The 13,117-nt window shown below is 41.5% G+C and overlaps 1 protein-coding gene across 3 annotated transcripts in view; it reads right to left on the bottom strand.

The window, feature by feature from the left end:
* Nucleotides 1-13,117, bottom strand: part of LOC139184221 (teneurin-2-like) — a 451,142-nt gene that overhangs the window by 210,035 nt on the left and 227,990 nt on the right. Inside the window, exon 1 of one of the 3 annotated variants that reach the window (XM_070793969.1) lies at nucleotides 9,288-12,227. The exons of the other annotated variants lie outside the window; for them this stretch is intronic. The gene's annotated coding sequence lies outside the window, so the exon portion shown is untranslated. Of the gene's footprint in view, nucleotides 1-9,287; nucleotides 12,228-13,117 lie in introns of those variants that run through there. 3 annotated transcript variants of the gene reach the window in all.

Genomic DNA, 13,117 nt, shown 5'->3' with positions numbered 1-13,117 from the left:
AACTCAGGGACTGAAGCCTGGTCTCTTATGTCTCCCGCACTGGCAGGCAGGTTTTTTACCACTAGCGCCACCTGGGAAGCTGATGGCCTTATCACCAGGGAAGTTATCTCTGGTCAATAACCTTTGACTCGGCCCAGAAGGAATGAGGCCTCTTTAGCAGTGACTTGTTCTTACCTAGAGATGTCATGCAAAGAACTTGGGCTTGAAATGAGACAGACCTGTAGCTGGCTTCTGGATATGCTAGTCATCTTGGGCGACATGTCTCACTTTTGTGATTTTGTTTCCTCATCCAAAAAGAAAAAAATCAGAAACATTCATTGCTAGGACAAAGAAGGATGCCTGTAAAGTACACTACACAATTTCTGTCAAATAAGCTCTAAATAAACATACTCTGTGAGGGTCCTTGAAAGGTATTTTAATAATGTAAACATTCAGTAAATGGCAATTTTCACCATCATCTTTGTTGTTACTGCTGATCTTGACTGGCAAGGTCAAAAGTTATTTTTACAGATATTGTCATCTATAACATCCCAAATAGGCTCAAAATGACAGTCTGAACTTTAAAAGTTAAGCCCACATCTGCAAATAGCTATACCTCTCCTGGGTCTGTGACTCTGCCCAGGGTTAGAGTAATTTTTATGCAGAAATAGAGAAGTCCTATCCATGTTTGAGAAGAAAGTTTTTGGGTCTTGTCTCCCCCACCACACACCTTCCATCTGATATTAGCTGTGTGGTAGAGATACTCCCCAGGCTATGTACCAAGGAAAGAATTCACAGGCTTTACTTACAATAAGTTGAAATGCTTAAGAAAACAAAGGTATCTTCTGCGTAAGTTTGCTGGGTGTACGTGGGGAATCAGATTCACACTTCCATTTAACAGTCGCAGGAACTGCACACCTACAGTGATTTCCCAGGGGTGCAATGCTACAAATGTACCCCAAGGTGTCAGGAACAAATTGTATCATGATGTCTGTCTTTCCTGACTCCAACTTCAATGTAAGGGTTTTAATGGCTTTAAAAGAAATAGGAACTGACACTAAAATGACACTTTTTGTGAACAAGATATATTAGATATTTTCTACACTCCTCCCCTCACCAGCATGATTTTCTCCTTTGAGAGAAAAGTGCTCAGTCGGTGTTTCTACGTTGTGGCAGCAATGCAGATTCAAATGCAGGTGTTTTCCATCACTGATATCAAACTTGCACAAAGAGAGGACTAGACCCCATAGATCCTGTAGGTGCCTTTACTGCCTTCCCCCTCACAGCCACTGCGGGTATTTATGTCCTACAACACTGTCCACCTTTCTTTCTTCAACAATCCAGAATGTCAGACAGGTACAAGGAACATCACCACCCACTACTTTCATGAATAAAGCTCTATATTTGTACAAACAAGAGAGTCAGAAATCATCATTCCCTATTGCATCTCAGTTAAGGGTTAATACCTTGAGATTTTCCAGCCATGGTGGGAAGGCTCAAAACCAACAAAAGGGAATTGGTTTCCTTCTTCACTATCCTATTTCACTTCTATGATACATACCATACTTTATATATGGTTTTTTCTAATAAAGGTATGAAAGTGTTAGTCTCTCAGTCATATCTGACTCTTTACAACCCCATGGACTATAGCTCGCCAGGCTCCTCCGTTCACAGAAATCTCCAAGCAGGAATACTGGAGTGGGTAGCCATTCCCTTCTCCAGTGGATTTTCCTGACCCAGGGATTGAACATAGGCCCCCTGCACTTCAGGCAGATTCTTTATCATTTGAGCCACCAGTATGCTGGGCTACAGGTCTGGAAAATCAGTTTCTACTTCTGCCCCTGTTTAGCTGTGGGCACGTGCAGAATTCCCTTCTCCTATTGAGATCTCAAGGTTCTCACTCATCACGGTCAAGAGACAGGCAATTCAACAACAAAATAGTTTTCCTGTCTTTTACTAACACCAACCTGTGGGTAGTAGCTCTACGGATCACTGAGTTGAATGGGCTCTGGTGCTGCAATCTGGACCCAGCAGAAAAGCCACCATGGTTGATAAGTGCTGCCCCCATGAAGATGAGAGGGAGGAGGAAGAAGCAGTGAATACCAGTGGGGTTACACCTAGGGTAGACCCCTGAATGATGGACATAAAACCATAAAATCCAATTTTAACAATGAGAGCTACTGAAGAACTTTTCTTGAAAATGAAATGTTTCCTTTCAAACCTGTGAAGCCATCTGTGCATGCACCATCAGTCACTCAGTCATGTCTCGCTTTTTGTGACCCTGTGGACTGTAGCTCATCATGCTTTGTCCATGGGATTGGCTTCCCTGGTGGCTTAGAGGGTAAAGCGTCTGCCTACAATGCGGGAGACCCGGGTTTGATCCCTGGGTCGGGAAGATCCCCTGGAGAAGGAAATGGCAACCCATTCCAGTACTCTTGCCTGGAAAATCCCATGGTCTGAGAAGCCTGGTAGGCTACAGTCCATGGGGTTGCAAAGAGTCGGACATGACTGAGCAACTTCACTTCACATCACTTCTTGGCAAAGTGAGTAAGAATCTGCCTACCAATGCAGGGGACATGGGTTTGATCCCTGTCCACAACGATTCCTGGAGCAACTAAGCCCGTGTGCCACAGCTACTGAGCCTGCACTCTAGAGCCCCTGAACCACAACTACTGAGCCCTTGTGCTGCAACTACTGAAGCCTGGTGTGCTCTAGAGCCAGCGATCTGCAACAAGAGAAGCCACCGCATTGAGAAGCCGGCACACAGCAATGAAGAGTAGCCCCCCACTTGCTGCAAATAGAGAAAGCACATGCAAAAAACCAATGAAGATCCAGTGCAGCTTAAAGTAATAATAAAATTAATAAAAACGCACCCATGAGGTTTACCAAAACCTTATCCTAAAACATTAGCTGCTATTTTAAAAAACATACGACACAAGAATTCTCTTTGAATAAAAAAGTTCCTTTCACTGAACTTCTATCTTCTTGGTCTTTGACCCTTTTGTTTCTAGGGATACACATTAAATTTAGCAGGGAACTATTATGATTTAGTTCCAAGTTTTGAATTTAATTTTTTATCATGTGATTGCTTGAAGGAGAACTGAGATGACAACTGTACTAGTTTTCTTTGACTGTGTAACTCATAACCACAAACTTAATATCTTAAAACATTTCTTACTTCACAGTTTGTTTGGGTCAAGAGTCTGGGCATCACTTAGCTGGGTCCTCTACTCAGGGTCTCATAAGATTATAGTCAAGCAGGCGGGGGGGGGGGGGGTGGTGGTGGTGGGATAGGGCTTGTTTGGACCTGAAATCTCATCTGAGGCTTGGGGTCCTCTCCAGATGTATTGATTCCTGGAAGAATTCAGTTCCTTATGGCTGTGGAACTGAAGCCCTCAGCTCCTAGATGTCACCTGAAGTTTCCTGCCACCTGGCTTTCTCCATGACACTTTGTTCTATCCATGAGAAGGACAATATCTCTAATATCTAAGCCTTCTTTTTAAAGTTTCACCTGATTAAGTTAGAAATTCTATGACCAACATAGATAGAATATTAAAAAGCAGAGACATTATTTTGCCAACAAAGGTGTATCTGGTCAAAGCTATAGTTTTTCCAGTAGTCATGTATTGATGTGAGAGTTGGACTATAAAGAAAGCCGTGCACCAAAGAATTGATGGTTTTGAACTGTGGTGTTGGAGAAAACACTTGAGAATCTTCTGTACTTCAAGAAGATCCAACCAGTCAATCCCAAAGGAAATCATTCCTGAATATTCATTGGAAAGACTGATGCTGAAGCTAAAATTCCAATACATTGGCTGCCTGATGCAAAGAACTGACTCACTGGGAAAGACCCTGATGCTGGGAAAGATTGAGGGCAAGAGGAGAAGGGAACGACAGAGGAAGAGATGGTTGAATGGCATCACTGAGTCAGCGGACATGAGTTTGAGTAAACTCCAGGAGTTGGTAATGGACAGGTGCCGGGGTCCAGCCCGGTGGATCCAGGTAATTCGAAGGGGAGACGGCTTCGGTGATCAGGATACGATAGAATTAAAGATATAAAGAGTGGTTAAATAAGGATAGTTCAGCAAAGAAATTCAGTGAAGAAAAGAGGCTGAATAACTTGGTTTACGTGGAAAGCTAATAAAATTCCAAGACAAGGAATTTGCGTCACCTACGTAGGCCGCAGGCGTCCTTCTGTTCTCCCGAAGAAGGGGAGACACTAAGGCCTCCCGGGTCAGATCTTAGAAGCCCAGGTATAATTAGTAGGCTTGACGAGCCTCCACACTCCAGATGGGAATTCAGCCAGAAGGTGAGAGAAAGACGACATGGGGAGACCAAGCTTCAGTGAGCAAGGCCCGCACTTTATTTTCCAAAGTAGTTTTTATACCTTAAGTTGTGTATAGAGGATAATGGGGGAAGGTCAGCAGTCCTTGATCCTTATCGAAGCCAGGCTTTCAAACTTATCATATGCAAAAGTTTATGTGATTTACATCATCTTCTGGCCAGGGGGCCTGTTAATATTTTATGACCCTTTCTTCAGAAAAATTATTTTTCTCTAAAAGTGATTATTCTAAAGTCAGGCACCACCCTGACTTTATCTAATGCACCATTAGATAAAGTTGCATTCCTATAGGGCAAAGGTGTGGTGGGCTATAACAAGAAAATAATTAACTCAAGGGTCCAAGGTTACAAACATTAAAGCTACTACTTACATTCCTATTAACCAATACTCTCCCAGGAACACAGTAGGTAAGGGATATGGAAACTTAGCAGCAAACATTGGCCCAACAAGTGAAAAACCCTTCACCAATACAATTTCTAATCAATCTTTTAACTGCTCAAAGGAATCTGTATTTAGACAGTTTAGAACATCTCATGCCTCTCACGGTTGGGAGGCTGTGAACAATCACATGTGGCCGGAAGAACCTGTTCAGGCAGGCTAGAGGACTTCCAAAGGAGTTTGTAGGTTGAAACACTCTTGTCACACCCAGAAACTGTATTAACTGGAGCTGTAAGTTAACTCTTTTTCAGAGAGAGGCGGTGGGGGACAGCCCCCCGTAAAGTCAGAGGTGTAGGTGAGAGCACAAAGTAGTAAAGTAGGCAGACTCTGGTTTGGGGGTAGGTGCTCGAGAATTTCCAGGGGGACTCCTGAGGCTCGATACCGCCTTTGCGTATGCTGAGCCTCCTTCCTCATGACCTTTGCCACGGGCGGAGTTCCTCACTCTGGCTCCTGGCAGACAGGGAAGCCTGGTGTGCTGCAGTCCATGGGGTTGCAAACAGTCAGATACAACTGAGTGCCTGAACTGAACGGATACTTAAAATTAGTCAACATATTAGGGACTTTAATTACATATGAAAAAATCCCTCATCTATGCCATAGAAGATAACCTATAGACATGGGGATAACTACCATCATATTTATCAGATCCTACCCACACTAAAAGAGAGGGTATTACACAGGATATATAGAGAAGGGAGTGGGGACTTAGAAATCTAAACTCATCCAAGTAAGTGGAAGAACATAGTTGTCTACATGAAAAAATGGAATACTAGATACAACATTTCAGGGATTACCAGAAATAGTCTTCAATCAATCTTATTCACAGAAATCAAATATATATACATAATTATTTATATATTCCACATGATGTTATGGAAACCCTTGAAAAAACTTTGTAGCCAATCCAATATGTTCCTAGCAACATTTATTGTTGTGCTAATATACCCAAAACACAAAGAAAGGAACATATTTACCAGCTACGCAATAAGGGATAACAAGAATAACCTAAGTATATTCATATATGATTTTTAAAAATGGAAGGAAAACTGATATTTCACTTGTAGTTAATAAATTTATGCAAAAAATATTCACAATTCTAATAATAACACAAAGGAGACAGTGTTGCCCACTGGCTTAATTATCTCTTTTTGAACAATGAGCATATCCAGGTTGGTATGCTTTAGTGAAGTGGGCCCTCTGAAACACGATGCTCCATGTGGAGAAAAGAGAAAGCCAGTGGACCTTAAAGATATTTATAGGTTTTGACCTAGAAAATGTATTAGTCTACTGGCTTCTTCTCCAAATACCATAGTCCTTAGAAACCTCAGGTAAAGTATTAAGAGGAAAAATAAATTACCAGGATAAATCCTTAGAGATTTCACTGGGCACATGGCTTACATCACATCATGAGAACCAAACAAATATAGATTCCGTATTGGATCAGTGATTGCTGTGCTGTGCTCAGTTGATCAGTCATGTCTGACTTGTCACAACCCCATGGAGACATCCATAGAATACATCCATCAGATTGAGGAAGTCAGCATTATCCTCATTTCACACTTACAGCCTTGCTGTTTGAGGGCTAAAGGCATACAAAGTTACCCTGCAATCTATAACTTTTCAACTCCAAGATCTGAGGTATGAACCGAGATACTGTAGTTCAATTAACCAAAAAGAATAACACAAAGCCATACAAATGTAAAATTGCTATAATTATGCAAATGGAAGACATTTCAAAGCCAGCTTGCCTCTAAGAATCTGGATAAAGTTTGAGTGAAGGCTGTCATACTGGAAGTATTTTGAGTTCATTTACAATAATTTTCCTTTTATATTAGACTTTTGTAGGAATAGTATGTTTTACCAGATTCTAATCTGGAGAATTTATGATAAGCAAATAATCTAAATCACAAATGAAAAGTTGTATTACAAGGTACCTAGTAAGCTATTATTTTTAACAGTAGGAAAAAAAAGGGGATACTGGGCATTTAAATTTTGTTATATATATTTATGTTAGAATACCATGAATATTCCCTGTAGCTCAAATTGGAAAGAATCTGCCTGTGAGGCTGAAGACCAGGGTTCAATCCCTGGGTTGGAAAGTTCCTCTGGAGAAGGGAATGGCAATTCACTCGAATATTCTTGCCTGGAGAATTCCATGGACAGAGAAGCCTGGCGCACTACATCCCGTGGGGTCACAAAGAGTCAGACATGACTGAGTGACTAACACACACACACACCATGAATATATTAATAACCATACTATCTAAGGTTGCTGTGGTTTAGCAGTGTGAAAATTAGAACATGTATTTGAAAAAAATTCTATAAACTCTAAAATAATCAACTGGAGCCCTAATTGTTACCTGCAGCTTTCAGAAACTAAATTTACACATTTTACAACTTGGAGATGCTTTCCTTCCTTACTTTGTATTAAAAACAAATTAGAAATTTTAAGTCTCCTTCTGATCATGAGTGATTCTATAAACTACAATAATTTATAAAGTAGTTTTCTGATAAAAGACCAGTTTGTTTGTTTACTTACAGATGGCTTGACTGTATTACCACTTCCATCTCAAGTTGTAGCAAGTAACTTTCTGTGGTCATTTTCTGTGGTGGTGGGGGATTGATTCATACAAGACTTTTTACATATGTGATTACTTCATATATGAAAATAAATAGAGTACCACAAACAAGTGTTGAAATTAAAAGGCAAATATAGGAACCTCGGCAGAACAGAAACATCATGAATCTAATTAATCTAATCCACACACACTTTGGATTTACTTCATGTACAAAAGGACCCAAAGAAAATAAATGCCAAATACTTTCTCCCTGAATAGAGAGCTAGCACAGATTTTTATCACCTTATTTGTCTCTATCTTCCAAATTTGCAAACATATATTATTTCTATAATTTTAAAGACCTCACAGACAGAAGAAACAAGGTTCAGAGTGAATATAAATGCAGCTTTCACTACCATGCAATGATTCCTCCCAGCTGTGCTAAATTATTTTCATCAGAAACAACTGTTTTAAGCCACATAGAACTGGTCACATTACTTGTCAAAAATCAAAAACCTTGTCAAACTCTTCCCTTCGTGGCATTATAAACAGTCAGTTGTCAAAAGTGAGCTGTTGGCAAAAGCAACACAAAATGGGGCGGGGGGGAATGGTATATTTCCCTTTTATTCTAAGTGAAGGGTTTCCTATAATTTTAGCAGTCATTAAGATTTACTAATGAAGACTTGAGATGGAGTCTAAAAAAGGAAATATAAAGTTAAGTGGCTCATTTTGTGTTTTGAGAGGTAAAATATTAAGAGGAAAAAGAAGTGTTATCTCATCAATCACCAACCACATAAAGCTGGGAAAGTAACACAGCCCTTTCTAGCAGTAGCCTCCACTGAAGAACGCCATTGGCCTAGCGAGACTCCCTTCTAATAGGTGAGAAGCGATTTCAATCTCCATACCCATTTAATCACAGGGCTGTTTGAGCTCTGACTGCCAATTATCCTGAATTATGTGTCATATAGTAGGTTTGTGATCGGGGCTATAGTGCATTAGGGACCCAGCGGAGACCACCATGTTGATTTGACAAGGTTCTTAGAGCCGGGATGAATAAATTAACGCGACAGAATGATTCTGATGAACAGAAGATTGGAGCCAAGCTCCCAGAGATGGAAGATTAGTGACTAATCAGCTCTAACACCTGGTTTCCATAACACTCTAATAACAACTCCTCGTGCTGCTGTAACAAAACACAACAGCCTCTGCCAGGGGGGTGGAAATGTGAAAGAGCCTCAAAAGTTACAGCTCGGGGTGTTTTATTCACGACAGAATGTATTTCACCTGTTCTTGGAAAATTAAGGCCAGCAGCGATCCTCCCCCACTCCACCTCCTTTATAATGGGACGGAGGGCGGGGATGCGAATTCCAAACAAGCAGGTTCCTGGGAGCACAGATTGAATGAGAAATTCACTGCTGCTAACTTTTCAATTCAACTTACATCAGCTGAAGGGCAGAGGTGGAGAGAGAGGGAAAGGGGAGGAAGGCTAGGGAGGAAGGTGGGGGAAGAAGGGTCCCAACAGCTACTACTGGTGGGAGTTTGGGGCAGCTTATTGGGCTGGCTTCCCTGGTGGCTCAGTAGTAAAGAATCCCCGTGCCAATGAAGGAGATGCGGGTTCAATACCTGGGTTGAGAAGATCCACCAGAGAAAAAAATGGCAGCCCACCACGCCAATATTCTTGCCTGGAAAATCCCATGGACAGAAGAGCCTGGCAGGCCACAGTCCATGGGGTTGCAGGAGTCCAACACGACTGAAGCGAGTAGACAACACAATGGGGGAGCGACACCCCAGGTAACAATCTCGTCTGGTCTCTTACCTTTAGGTTTAGGGTAAACAAATGGAAAAGTCTCCATACCACTACTCTGGTTAATCTGGAGACAATGCCAGGCCCTTAACATCTATCATATGACAGCAAGATACAAGGCACAGGAAAGTCTCAAATGAAAGCAAGCTAAGATCTTAAAACTTACCTGGCATGGCTGCCTCTCATTGGACATGTGAAGGAATGCCATTTTGGCCAATACTGTTATCAACACCAGAAGAGGAGGCCCTTCAGAGACTAGCGTGATCCACCGTTGACCTCCCTTTGGCCACTGGCTTCTGGACTAGAGAGGCAGGTTACTAATTAAGACGTGCCTTGTTAAATCAGAAAGCCCTTAACTGAGAACAGCTGGGAGTATCTGAAATGCATGCTGGAGTAGTGTTTTGACATCCAGCAGAACCGAGGTACCAAAGAGTTGCAGGAAGGGGGCCCCCTTCCATGGCCTGACAGCGGGCTCCTGTCTGACACTCACTCAGAAATGAACTGTCCGAGGAGACACACATGCTGACAAAGCAAGAGAGTTTCATGGGAAGGGGTGCCACACATACGATAAGGGAACTCCAGGAGAACTGCTCTGCCGGCTCATGTTTTATGGTAAGGCATTAGCTCCTGGATTGTCTCTGGCCAGTCATTTAGCTTGCACCCGTATATGCTGATTCAGGATCTCAGTGGTGTGGGCACCTCAGCCAAGATGGAGTCCAGTGTGAAGGATTCTGGGAGGTTGGTAGGATCTATCGGCTCCTCCCTCCTTTTGGCCCCTCCCAAATTTTCTCAGTTAGTTTTACAAGGCATATTATGGGCTGGCATCTCCTTGTATGTCTCCTCCCCTTCTTTTTGGCCCCTCCTGAATCCTGAATCCACCCCTCGACCAGTTAGTTTTCAGTAGCAGTACCTTTTTTTTTTTTTTAATCAGAACCTCCTGTTGTGAGACAACTCCTGCAAGTGGTTATCAACCTACCTGGCCAAGGTGGGCAGTTTCAGGCCAACCGTTCCCTAACAAGTGTGTTAGAATGATTCTTTTATGACTGTTTAAAAATTTGTTAGGGCATCTCTGTGCTAAGCCTCCCTGGCAAATCTAAGACAATAAGAAGACCTAACTGAATGACAACAAAGTTTAAAGCCATGCTTGGTGGTAAAGAGGGGTTATTCACATTACAACACAGAGGGAGTTTCTTTTCCCTTTTGAAGAGGCATGGTTAATTCTGCTGGATTTTTTCAAATATGATTTGATGTAAAAGAAGGAGATTGACGCTCAAAGAAACAATCTCTTTTCTGAAAGGCAGGTTGGCCTCTCTTTATGGCTTCTATTCACAACTGATTTCTAGCCACACCACTGCACTTTTCAGTCCTAACTTGTTTGATTCTGTAACCTTGTCTCAGGTTACAGAATGGTGGGATCATCCATTTGGATTTCAGGTTTCTTTTGAATTCAGGTTGTTTCCCCACACAGGACACATGTCTGTGCCCCACATTCAGCTCAGCAGCCTGTGAAGACCCACGCTTTTTGCAGTGACTGACAGAGAAGCCAGCTCCATGTGGTCCCAAGGGTTGTTTCCAAATTTGGTCTCCCAAAGGGAATCTCACTAAACTCCTCCAGGCATGCTTTAATACAGACCCATTTTCACAGCTCCATTTGTTCTAACACCTGATTCTTTCCTTGCCTCAGCAAACCTCACTGAAGACGGAATGGAGGAGAGTAGCTCTTTTATCTATATTCCACAAGAAATCCTTTCCTTTACCCTCTTTCCAATATTTTACAATCCCCAAAATGAAATAGAAGCCTAAAGGTTAAAGGTGAGAAACCCTTTTTTTTCAAATGCAAGAAACTTACATGAGTTCATAGCTGACACTCTTTTAATTGTTTTATTTTCCCTCTCTTGAAATACTTGAGTGACTATTGTGAAATGAAGTAAAGATTGCTCTTGAAATAGACTTTCAAAGAGAAATTCAGGGGGAAAAGAAGTAAATCTTCAAAGGGGTTGATTGAACTTGTAATCATGAAATCCACACTCTGGGACATTTGCTGAATTCCACTTGGTTAAATGTTTCATCATCTGGCCCCAAATTATAAATGCCCTAAACAATAAAGTAGAAAAAAGCCAGGCATCATCAAGGTTGAGCTGAAAAATTACTACTGCCTCCACCAAAGGGACCTGCAGACAGTCACAACAGTTAGCTCAGCCTTGATGGGAACTGCGGGGAGCAGTTTTATGTGTAGAAAGCGCAGGTGACCACATAGGTGTTAGGATAACAAAACCCTCAAGTCTGGAGGGAGAGAGGCTTTGTTGTGTCCTGTTCCCCCAGAGACACTCTGGAGGTTTCTGAGGGGCATGAAAACAGCATGGATGTCTGCAGGTAATCTGAAAACATGTTGTTTTTCTAAGCAACTACAGTCAAGAAATGATCTTCAGTAAATGGAACCAAATGATAGCGTAGTCTCCCTAAGCCGCTTTATGGGCTTTGTCATCATCAAGTTTAGACAACACTGAATAGATAGGAATCTCATGGAAGAACTTGAATCCCAAGACAGTGACTCCTGGCTCATAGCACTTCTGAGAAAGTGGCAAAATATATAAAAATCTCACTCCAAAGAAGTTCAGGTATGCAAATACATATAACAATGTGCATATCATTTCAGGGTTTTAGTTAAGGATAAGAGTCACTGTAGTGATATAAATAAAATCATTTTGGTCACATACAATATCATACCAGCATGATAAAATCCCCCAATAAGAGAATGGATACATGTATATGTATGTCGGACTCCCTTTGCTGTCTACCTGACACTATCAAAACATTGTTAATTGGTCATACTCCAATATAAAATAAAAAGTTTAAAATTCCTCAATCAATTAGATCCTTAGTTTCAAGAAAAGGATTGAAACTGGGTGTTAAATGGTTATAGTTAAGCAAAAAAGGAATCCCAATTGTTGTTCCTCTCTCCTTACATTATGCAACACTGAAAGCAATGGCACCCCACTCCAGTACTCTTGCTGGAAAATCCATGGACGGAGGAGCCTGCTGGGCTGCAGTCCATGGGGTCGCTAAGAGTCGGGAGGGAACAACTGAGCGACTTCACTTTCACTTTTCACTTTCATTGGAGTGAGGAAGTGCATTGGAGAAGGAAATGGCGACCCACTCCAGTGTTCTTGCCTAGAGAATCCCAGGGATGGGGAAGCCTGGTGGGCTGCCGTCTCTGGGGTCGCACAGAGTCGGACACGACTGAAGCGACTTAGCAGCAGCAGCAGAAAGCAAGGGCCAGGGAGACGGTGAGTAGAGAAACTGAAAAGGATAGAATATTATTTTACTCAATCTGCTACCATGGGAAGAAAATCAAACAAATGGTTTATAATAATGATCCTCATATTGGAAAGTTTCAAAAATCAATGGAGGCAAAGACTTAAGGCCAGAAGATGTTGTTGAAAGCACTTTTTCCATGGGCACTGGAGCCAGATGGTATTTCATGAAAAGAGGAAGATTCAATTCCTTAGCTATGAAAATCAGTATGTTGACTAGACCTAATTTATAGGAAGATACAGAGGGTCAAATGAGTTAAAGTGTCAGAAAAGAGATTTGCAGGTTGTTATGTACTATACACATGTCGGTTATTATTTTTACAACAGGCTTTAACTAATTTTCAGATGGGATAAAAACCTACAAGGTCCTAGAATTCCTTTTGTTTGCTCCTACATTAACCTAATGGTCCACTACTCTGAACTCTGTGTAGATTGCTAAAGAAATGGACTTACAGTTATTTATCCCAATAGAATGAGTATAGTGGCTGAAATTTTGAATTCAGTCTGCACTCATGCTAAACTAGTAATGACTACATCAGTTATACCGTGCATTTTCCAGATTATTTAAAATAGCAGCGTCCAAAGTGGGTTGCATGCCTCAGGTTTTAGGGCAAAAACCCCACTGGGATAGAAGGAAGAAAACATGAGAACTACTATTCATTTTGATTTATCTTGTTTTTGA

This window comes from Bos indicus, chromosome 7 (genome assembly GCF_029378745.1).
Source record: "Bos indicus isolate NIAB-ARS_2022 breed Sahiwal x Tharparkar chromosome 7, NIAB-ARS_B.indTharparkar_mat_pri_1.0, whole genome shotgun sequence".
NCBI classification, from domain to species: domain Eukaryota; kingdom Metazoa; phylum Chordata; class Mammalia; order Artiodactyla; family Bovidae; genus Bos; species Bos indicus.
The sequence above is the reverse complement of the archived record's forward strand: the minus strand, read 5'-3'. Positions and strand labels throughout refer to the sequence as shown.